The sequence below is a fragment of the Portunus trituberculatus genome, chromosome 38 (assembly GCF_017591435.1).
Source record: "Portunus trituberculatus isolate SZX2019 chromosome 38, ASM1759143v1, whole genome shotgun sequence".
Lineage (NCBI taxonomy): Eukaryota > Metazoa > Arthropoda > Malacostraca > Decapoda > Portunidae > Portunus > Portunus trituberculatus.
Genome location: NC_059292.1, coordinates 31,861,543 through 31,871,542, shown reverse-complemented (window position 1 = coordinate 31,871,542; position 10,000 = coordinate 31,861,543). Strand labels below are relative to the sequence as shown.

Below are 10,000 nucleotides of genomic sequence, written 5' to 3'. Positions count from 1 at the left end.
CTCTCTCTCTCTCTCTCTCTCTCTCTCTCTCTCTCTCTCTCTCTCTCTCTCTCTCTCTCTCTCTCTCTCTCTCTTTCTCTGCTGCGCCTGAGCGTGGTTTCTGCCTTGTGTATGTGTGTTTCACTTTATGTACGAGGTTCTCATTACAAAGAAAGATCTGCTAAAATGCAATCCACTTCAGCAGACTCACATATGTATCTTAGTAACGCTGGCTGAAATCAGAAATATTCATTCACAAATGCTTCATGTACAAATATGCATGAATTCATGCACTTGAGGTCTTATGTACATATGAAATAAAATTCAAAAGCACTTTGAATTACAAATTACATCCTGCACACACTCATCATGGACTGTTAATCATCCATACTAGCACACACTTCTTCATATACATAGCACTCGTGTAAGTAATACATTTTTTTTTTGTGTGTGTGTGTGTGTGTGTGTGAGTGTATTTCTTTTCTTTTTCTTTCTTTTTGTAGGACTGGTACCGACCAAACGGTAGTCAAAAATTCAAGAATGTGTCTAGAAACCTCCCTTTTGTAAGAGTTCAAGACATATGAAAGAAGGACTGAGGAAATACAGAAGGAGGAAGGGAGTTTCATCGTTTACCAGAGAAAATTGTGAATGCTTGAGAATACTGATTAGAGACCTGGACAGAATAGGGGTTAGAGAAAGAAGAATGTCTTGTTCAGCGAGGTTTTAGAACGAGCAGGGGAGGCATGCAGTTATCAAGATAAGAAGAACAGTAGAAGGAACCAAGAAATGAAACATTGAGATGATAGAAAGGCTGAAGGAAATCAGTTAGAGAAGAGATGGAGATAAAACTATTTTTTCTTTTAATTTATTCCACCCTATCTAAAATCGCGGTATGAGCTGAAACTAAACCCCCTCCGTCACCCAAAACACAAATATCACACACACACACACACACACACACACACACACACACACACACACACACACACACACACACACACACACACACATGTGAAGGATACTCCATAGATACATTACCTGGGCTGATAAGGCCTGTGTACAAATTTAGCAATTAAATCTAAGAGAAGAATTAGGGAAGACGGCTCAGAACGTCAAAATTCATACAAACTCTCTTAGATGAGAAGTGAAGCTTTTTCCACTTTAGATCGTAAGTAAAAGACAAACGTTGGATGCTCTGTGGAAGAGGGAAATATGTATCATACATTCACAACATATATAGATTTGCACATAAATTAGCAATATTAATACGCATGCTCTCTCTCTCTCTCTCTCTCTCTCTCTCTCTCTCTCTCTCTCTCTCTCTCTCTCTCTCTCTCTCTCTCTTCCTTCAAAAAATACCTACCTATTACGTATTAAGCATTGACACTAATTCCCTTGTATACATATAACATATCTCTAGTATCACTAGGTAAATATTCTTAAGTGTCTCCAAATGAAAATAGTTTTTACTTTATGCATAAGATCAGTAACTGTAACGCAATTTTTCATTGTATTTATTAAGGAATACTATAACTGAGAAGCGAAGATCGAGAGATGATTGCCAGACAGTGTTGTTATAAATAGAGGACATGATGGATTAGTTTGCTTTTTTTTTTTTAGTGTTGTAAGCATGATCTTGTGTAGTAAATGTATCATTATTAAGTTTTTCTGGTATTGAATATACAAGTAAAAATAAAGTATCTGTATATGCGGTAGTACCAGTAATCTTCAAGATGAAAACACTTTCCCAGTTGAACATTTGTATTTTTTTTTAAAGTTGATAACTGTAAAACTATTTATTCTACTTTTAAATTCAATGTAAAAAGAGTAACCTCGAATTGAAATGTAGTATCAAATTTAGGAAAAACATAATATGAAACACGCAGAATTACCATTACTTCGCGGGTAAGTTTGTTTCATGTACTATTGAATATAACATACAAATTCAGATCATGCACGTATGAGAGACGTGCGCCTTCCTGTTGGAATATTCATCAGTTGATAATCCTGAAAATTTGGTTGTTACTTACTAGATACAATCAACAATTTCATTACATTTGTTTTTGGTGGTAAATGATGTGCTAGTGACACCTATTTTGAAATTATCTTAGGTGTGTATTACTGGCATTTAAAATTCCGCGAAATTGCTCACAATGACCAGTTTCATGAAGACTTTCTTTCAGTGACTATAAAGGTTGTATCATCAGCAAATAGAGTATCACTACTGCTTGATCTAGTTACACCCCCAAGATTAAGCAGTGTGTGTGTGTGTGTGTGTGTGTGTGTGTGTGTGTGTGTGTGTGTGTGTGTGTGTGTGTGTGTGTGTGTGTGTGTGTGTGTGTGTGTGTGTGTGTGTGTGTGTATGTATGTGTAAATAATTTTTTAACAAAAACACAACGTTCAGCAGTAGTATCTATCATCAAACAGTTAATTTGTTGTAGGGTCTCATTCTTTATACAGTTGATAATTCAATGGGAAATGTAGTTTTACCTTTATTTGTACAATAATAGTATATATAATATAATATATGTCTTATGTTGAATAGATAAGAACTGATTCAATTTGAAATATGTTACGCCGTGCGTTGCGAAATGAAAACAAATAAAAGAAATAAAGGGTCATTAGTTGTTTTACCATGTAGTTGAGGTGATAGTGTGTTGCTGTTTTAAGGCTCTCATCATCGACAACTGTTGCATGAATGGTTTGTATATCGTCATCATCATCTTTTTCTTCTTCTTTTTCAATTTTTTTCTTTTTTCTTTTCTTCTTTACTTTTTTTCTAATTTCTTACTCCGAATTTGATTTGCAAAACAGGCTGTTTCGATTCCCAAAAAAAATTTTCCTTAAGATATATTGCAAAGTGAATTAACCTGTATTTGAACCCCGTAAAAACCCACCACCCATGACAGGAATCTGAACTCCTGTTGATAATCGTCAATGAATTAAATAAATTATGAGTAGTTCATATATATATATATATATATATATATATATATATATATATATATATATATATATATATATATATATATATATATATATTTATTTATTTATTTATTTATTTATTTTTTTTTTTTTGTTTATTTATTTATTTATTTGTTCATCTATTTATCTATTTATTTATATTTATATGGAGTCAGAAGATAATATTTATGTATTGACAGAGCATAGGAGACAGAAGGCAACAAACGAATATTGTGTATCAATATCGCATGAAACATCCCAACTTTAATGAAACATTGATACATGACAAAATAAGTAAAACTGTGGTATATTCAAAAAGTTTAGCAATATAGCTTATTAATAATAAGACTATCGTAAACACTCACTCACTGCCCGGCTCCATCTTCTTTCATATTCTGTAACGGTTCAAAAAGTTTTCATTGGCTTGTGCAGTCACTTTAAACATATACATGGAAAAACGAAATTATATATATATATATATATATATATATATATATATATATATATATATATATATATATATATATATATATATATATCTAGCTAGTACAAAGCTTGGAGGTGGCTGTACAACAAAAATCAATATCTCAGAGTGGTTAGTGATTAAGGAAAATTGTGTGAAATATCATCCATATTGGTAAGGATAGTAGTAGTAGTAATGTGTGTGTATGTATATGTGTGTGTGTCGTTTCATCCAGGTGAATCTAGTCAGGAACGAATCAGTATTTTGTATTTTCCTCGTTTATGATTGTTGTTGTTGTTGTTGTTGTTTTCACAGTAATCACTATTTTTTTTTCTTTCCCCCTGGCAGGAGCTACTACCCAGACAGGTAAGTGATGTGGGTTGTGCATCACTGCTGCGTCACTACTCAGGATGAAAGGTGAGGCAAGACCCGCAGCCCAACGCCTTCACCCCTTACTGCTTCGCCGCTTGACCCCCCAGTGTCGAGCTCTGCGAATATTAGACAACAGAAAAAATATTTATGTTCGAGAACTTACAGTTTCATAAAATCAAAACATTTTTAGTTATCAAACCGTTCTCTCTCTCTCTCTCTCTCTCTCTCTCTCTCTCTCTCTCTCTCTCTCTCTCTCTCTCTCTCTCTCTCTCTCTCTCTCTCTCTCTCTCTTGACTATGCTGGAAATACTACGTACAGTCGTGTTAATTTGTTACAAAATAAGATGTATATGACATTATATATATATATATATATATATATATATATATATATATATATATATATATATATATATATATATATATATATATATAAATATATATATTTGTGCCTTGGAGCCAGGCGATGGATGCTTCGTATGTGTATGCTGTGTATCAAAATGAAAAAAAAATAAATAAATGCTGCTGGCGCATTGCCGGAAGAAAATTATGAAATAGAACGTGTTTTCTTTTTTCTTTTGTAACGATACTTGAAGAGAAATGTACTTGTATAAACGTGATGATTGTTTCTCTTCCATGATGGAAGTCCACCAAGTCTACTTCTGGTATAGACAACCACCACAAAATGACGTGATATGACGGTGTCGTATTTTTACATATATTATTAATAATTTAAGAAATAACATACTGATATCAGTTAAATTTGAATTATATCCAATATACCCAACAGATCCGAGGAATTAACTCCATAAGTTTAAGCGTTATTTTGTGGTTCATATTCAATAAAGCAAGAAACGGCGTCAATCTTTTTTTTTTTTTTTGAGGGAAAAGTCATAGCAAAATGGATGAGTTGGAAAAGCATGTGTGTGTACGGGTAGACATCTTTAGTAACAGAAAAGCTGAAAAAAGCGTGTAGGAAATAGCACTGGTGAATTAGATATAACATAACAAAACACAAAGCTAATTTTGAGGATTTGAAAGGTTTAATAGTGTTTACAACCTTGTTCTTAAATGACTAAATGAGAGTCCTGTACCTTATGTCTGTCTCTGGAATGGCCACTGCCTCTCTCTCTCTCTCTCTCTCTCTCTCTCTCTCTCTCTCTCTCTCTCTCTCTCTCTCTCTCTCTCTCTCTCTCTCTCTCTCTCTCTCTCTCTCTCTCTCTCTCTCTCTGTGTGTGTGTGTGTGTGTGTGTGTGTGTGTGTGTGTGACAATAATAAGAACAACTTTACCTTCAATATAATGCCTTCGTCCCATGGCAAAATGCGACACTTTTGGACACACTAATAAAAAAAACATTGCCATTCTCTCCTTCCAAAGATGAAAATTGTTTACTGTGACAGTTTCCCGAGACCTGCTGCTTCACTTTTCCTTGTTCACAAAGCTAATACATTCAGTCACTTGGAAACGGCCGGTGACTCACTAGTGGGAAACATATGATGACCTCAAGGCTTAAATAAATGGATGTTGTGCATTATGGTATTTATTTGCACATCATTAATATCTTTTTTTTTTTCATTTTTATTAATCGTCACCATCACCATCAACATCATCACCATCATCCTTGTAAATCATGGTGCTGATATTTTAAAGTTGTACTATACACGCTTCATCTCGGACACATGTGAGAGTTGATATATTTCTCTTTGTCTCTAGATGTTTCCTCAACTGATAAGATTAAAGTAAAGATTCAACAATTTATAAAGTAACCCGTAAGGGAGGAGGAGTTTTAAAGGCGGGTTATTATACAAGCGTGGAATTCAATACGAGTAAAGACATAAGGTTGAATGATAGATTAAAGTAGTGAGTGAGGAAGCAGGAGGAAGAGAGTGTAGAGGGTGAATGAGGGTGGCGTCGAGGGGAGATGAGGGGGAAAGGCATGTGCTTCTTGACCTTGTAAGAAGTTGAGTCACCCTCGTCTGACCAACTTTGTGCGGCGGGGTCCGTGTGATGTTTATGGCGGGTTGAGCTGCTCCCTCGTCTGCCTGAGTTGGAGTGAGGCATAATGCTTAGTACCTCCCTGGACGTGCATTGGGTGGGATGCAGGCAGGCAGGCAGGCAGGCAGGCAGGCAGGAAAGGAAGCAAGCAGGCAGGCGGGTCTTGCATACATAGATGGCTGGGTGGCGGATGGCGGTGGCGTGAAGTGGTTCTCTGGAGTGGTGTTGTGAGCCACGGGGTGCAATGTACAATAATACAACTTTATGTACACTGTTTTTTTTGTAATAATGATGGCGAAGAAAATATCGTTCTAAACCAAATATTGCGTCTCTATTTATTGATCTGCTTACTTTGTTGGTGGATCATAAAACATTTTGCAGAGGAACCCTTATTTGTTGTTTGTCATTCCGAATGGACGTCTTTGATAATGAAAGAGAAAAAAATCCTACGGGAATAAAATGCTTTAGATAAAATATTTCACACCCTAAATTTTTTATTAAAAACACGGAAATGTGATTTTACCATGCAATACCATTATTTTTCCTTCGTTTTGATGTTCCTTTCACCAGGGATAGAAAAACAATAAAAACTGAGTTCTCTCTCTTTCTCCCTGTGAATTTTCTCCATTTTCCGGAAGCCCCACTGCCTCACTCTGCTGTTGGTATTTTTTTCCCGTTTTTATTCCGGGTTCTCTCTCTCTCTCTCTCTCTCTCTCTCTCTCTCTCTCTCTCTCTCTCTCTCTCTCTCTCTCTCTCTCTCTCTCTCTCTCTCTCTCTCTCTCTCTCTCTCTCTCTCTCTTCTCTTTCTCTTTCCAACACACGCGCACATACAAGCGCTCACACACACACACACACACACACACACACACACACACACACACACACACACACATATTTTTTGCCATCAGAATATTTACAGTGATAGATGGAAACAAAATGGTGACGAAAGCCGCTTCCTTTGTATTGATACTGGACGTGAATGTGTCGTGAGCGTCATATACATAAACCACATAAACCTTACTGCTAAGGTCGCCATTTGATAACAGAGAGAGAGAGAGAGAGAGAGAGAGAGAGAGAGAGAGAGACGTTAATTCTGTCATTTTTTAGTTTACAGTATTTTCTAAATGGCTATTAGTTCATATATCCTACCGTTTATGATAAATTGACGTGGCTTATGATGATGTGCCTCCATCTTAGTCTTCCTGAAAATTAAGGTTGTTGGTTAATAATGCATTTACTGTTTATATTGTTTTACATTATATTGTATTATTATGTGTGTCTTTATTATAGTCGTTTTCGAGTTGTTATCGTTCCCATTCGTGATCTGTTAATTTTGGTACTATATTTTTTTTCAACGTTTTGTTATTATTTATATGTGAGAGAGAGAGAGAGAGAGAGAGAGAGAGAGAGAGAGAGAGAGAGAGAGAGAGAGAGAGAGAGAGAGAGAGAGAGAGAGAGAGAGAGAGAGAGAGAGAGAATGATTAAACAGTAATAAGCAAATATTTAATGAACTTTTGTTCATTGTGTGTGGGGGGATGTATTTTTTTCTACATTTCCATTGTTGTTTGCACGGTGATACAATTTTTAGCAGTATATGACACTGTGATTTATTATTATGAAAAATATTAAGCTTCAGATTAATTTAGTCAAAATTGGTAAAGGATGAATATGTCAGAAATCTATATTTCCAAGTAAAACGTATTTTATATGAAATCCAGTTGATGAATATGAGCACGAGTGTGTTGCTATGAGGTACTCTGATGCCATGTCGCTGAATAAACGTGATTATGGAGACGTGGAGTGGATACAGTATTATGCATCACATTCTGCTGTTGTGCGTTGCATCACTTATTAGTAAAACGATACTCATACTTAGATGACCGTAGGGAAGGCGTGTATAAATCATGATTATCTTAAGTTCCATCCGAAGCCTCTCGCTCATCATGGATTAGCGGGGAAGTGTTATGTGGCGAGGCGGCAGGTGCGATGGTGGCGGGCTGCCTGCGACGCCCCGCCCCCGATGAGCGCCGCGGCCAAGAGGGTAGCTTATCCCCTTCTGTACCACTGCGGCTACTCAGTGGGCACGTAATTATGCACTTTGGGTGAGGGAAGAGTGATGTACAATGACGACCAGGTAGAAGCATCGTCTCTGAGTTACCTTGCCTGTACTGCTGTACAGCGTCAGTCAGAGTTATTTGCTGTGTTAAGTATGTGTAGTAATGTTGTTGTTGTTATTGTTATTGTTGTTGATAATTGGAAAAGGTAAACACATTACTACTACTACTGCTACTAACACTGCTACTACTTCCACTGCTACTACTACTACTGTCACTACTACTACTACTACTACTACTACTACTACTACTACTACTACTACTACTACTTATTAAAGGTAAAAATTACCACCACAACCATAAAAATAACAACAGTAGTAACAGCAGCAACAGCAGCAGCAGCATCTGCTGCTAGTAGTGGTAGTAGTAGTAGTAGTAGTAGTAGTAGTAGTAGTAGTAGCAGTAGTAGTAGTAGTAGTAGTAGTAGTAGTAGTAGTAGTAGTAGTAGTAGTAGTAGTAGTAGTAGCAATGGTAATGATAATAGTAATAATATTAATGATAATAATAATAATAATAATAATAATAATAATGATAATAATGATAATAATAATAATAATAATAAAAATAATAATAATAATAATAGCCACAATACAGATGACTTACAGAAAGTGTTATTTTTAGCTGGCGGACGTACCCTCTCCCTACGCTTGTTGGGTACACAGTTGAGATGAGGATGATGAAGCACATTAATTCTGTGGTGATCGATCCTGATGCTCCGTGAGTGACAGCTCTCCACTGACGCCCTGTGCCGTCATCTCGGATTTGAATGAAGTCTGGCCGAGTGTTGCCACAGCTTTTACCCTACATTTAGAATACGTACGAGTGTACATGTGAAGGAGCAAAATTTCAAACTCATGGTCGTCATTAAGAATACTTGAGATTACCTCCTGTGGTTCAGTCTTTAATGACGTGCTACTGTTTTATTTAGTGTGAGACCGCGAAAAAAAAAAAATTTTTTTAAGAGTTTACACACTTGAATGGATAAGAAATTATTGATAATGATGGAAAATATTTGATAATTTAGCCTACTCAAGAAATACTTTTAATAAAGTAAATCTTAACCGTGAAGTGAATGGATCGAAACCTCATGAGGGACGCTTCCCCCGTCTCAGCATTAGGGTGACAGACACCCCACGCTTCCCTTTCACCCCCCTCCTTGAACGTGACCCCATTTCTGCCAAACGCCGCCATATATTACAGTTTTCTCAGTATTATTACTATGTATTATTTATATAACAAGGAGTGTCTTTGTGGCAATCGTGACATTTGGTTATGGAGTGATCAGTCACGCCACACCCGAGTAACCCTGGGTGGGGGTATGGAGGGGCGAGGGGAGGCTTGGCGCCCACCCTTCCCGTCACGCGGGCGGGGCGGGGCAGGCGGCAGTTTCGCTAATGCTACGTGTCCGGGCACAGCTTGTGTTGTGGGTCTCGCGGGTATACCTTATTGGGCACATAATTACTGTAAAACAAAAGGTAGGTCAGCTTGGCATGCTGGACGAAGGCTTTGTAGAGTTTAGCGGTGATTAAAAATGAAACTCTACTTGCTTTCACAGAATAATCAGCCCCTGCAGTTGCAGATTCATAATCATTCCTTCCGTCTATGTGTTGTTTAAAAAGTTTATCCTATCCGTTATTGTGCCGTCGGTGACGTGACAGCCGTGTGTTGTGGTGTTCTTGGCCTCCGTCGGCGTCCCCAAGGCTGGGTTGCGGACGCCCTCACCGTCGTTCAGCCGCTGGTGGCTCCGTGGTGATGGATGTGAGGTACATAACATTGATGTGACCCGCTATGATAAAAAATAAGGAAAGAAAAGAAAATATACTAGTATTGACTATATACGTTTGTACTCCCAGCAACGTCAGTGGATTGCTCCCTCAGCGTTACTGTTTGTGACTGAATTTATTTAGAGTTATAACTAGTGTGTGTGTGTGTGTGTGTGTGTGTGTGTGTGTGTGTGTGTGTGTGTGTGTGTGTGTGTGTGTGTGTGTGTGTGTGTGTGTGTGTGTGTGTGTGTCTGTCTGTCTGTGTGTGTGTGTGTGTGTGTGTGTGTGTGTGTGTGTGTGTGTGTGTGTGTGTGTATGTGTGTGTACATGTTTTCATCAGAGATGCTTGT

The 10,000-nt window shown here is 37.3% G+C and overlaps 1 long non-coding RNA gene across 1 annotated transcript in view; it reads left to right on the top strand.

The window, feature by feature from the left end:
- LOC123514535 overlaps positions 1-10,000 on the top strand; it is a 153,238-nt gene that overhangs the window by 128,638 nt on the left and 14,600 nt on the right. The window contains exon 3 of the long non-coding RNA XR_006677630.1: positions 3,755-3,772. This is a non-coding gene — a long non-coding RNA (uncharacterized LOC123514535). The remainder of the gene's footprint in view (positions 1-3,754; positions 3,773-10,000) is intronic.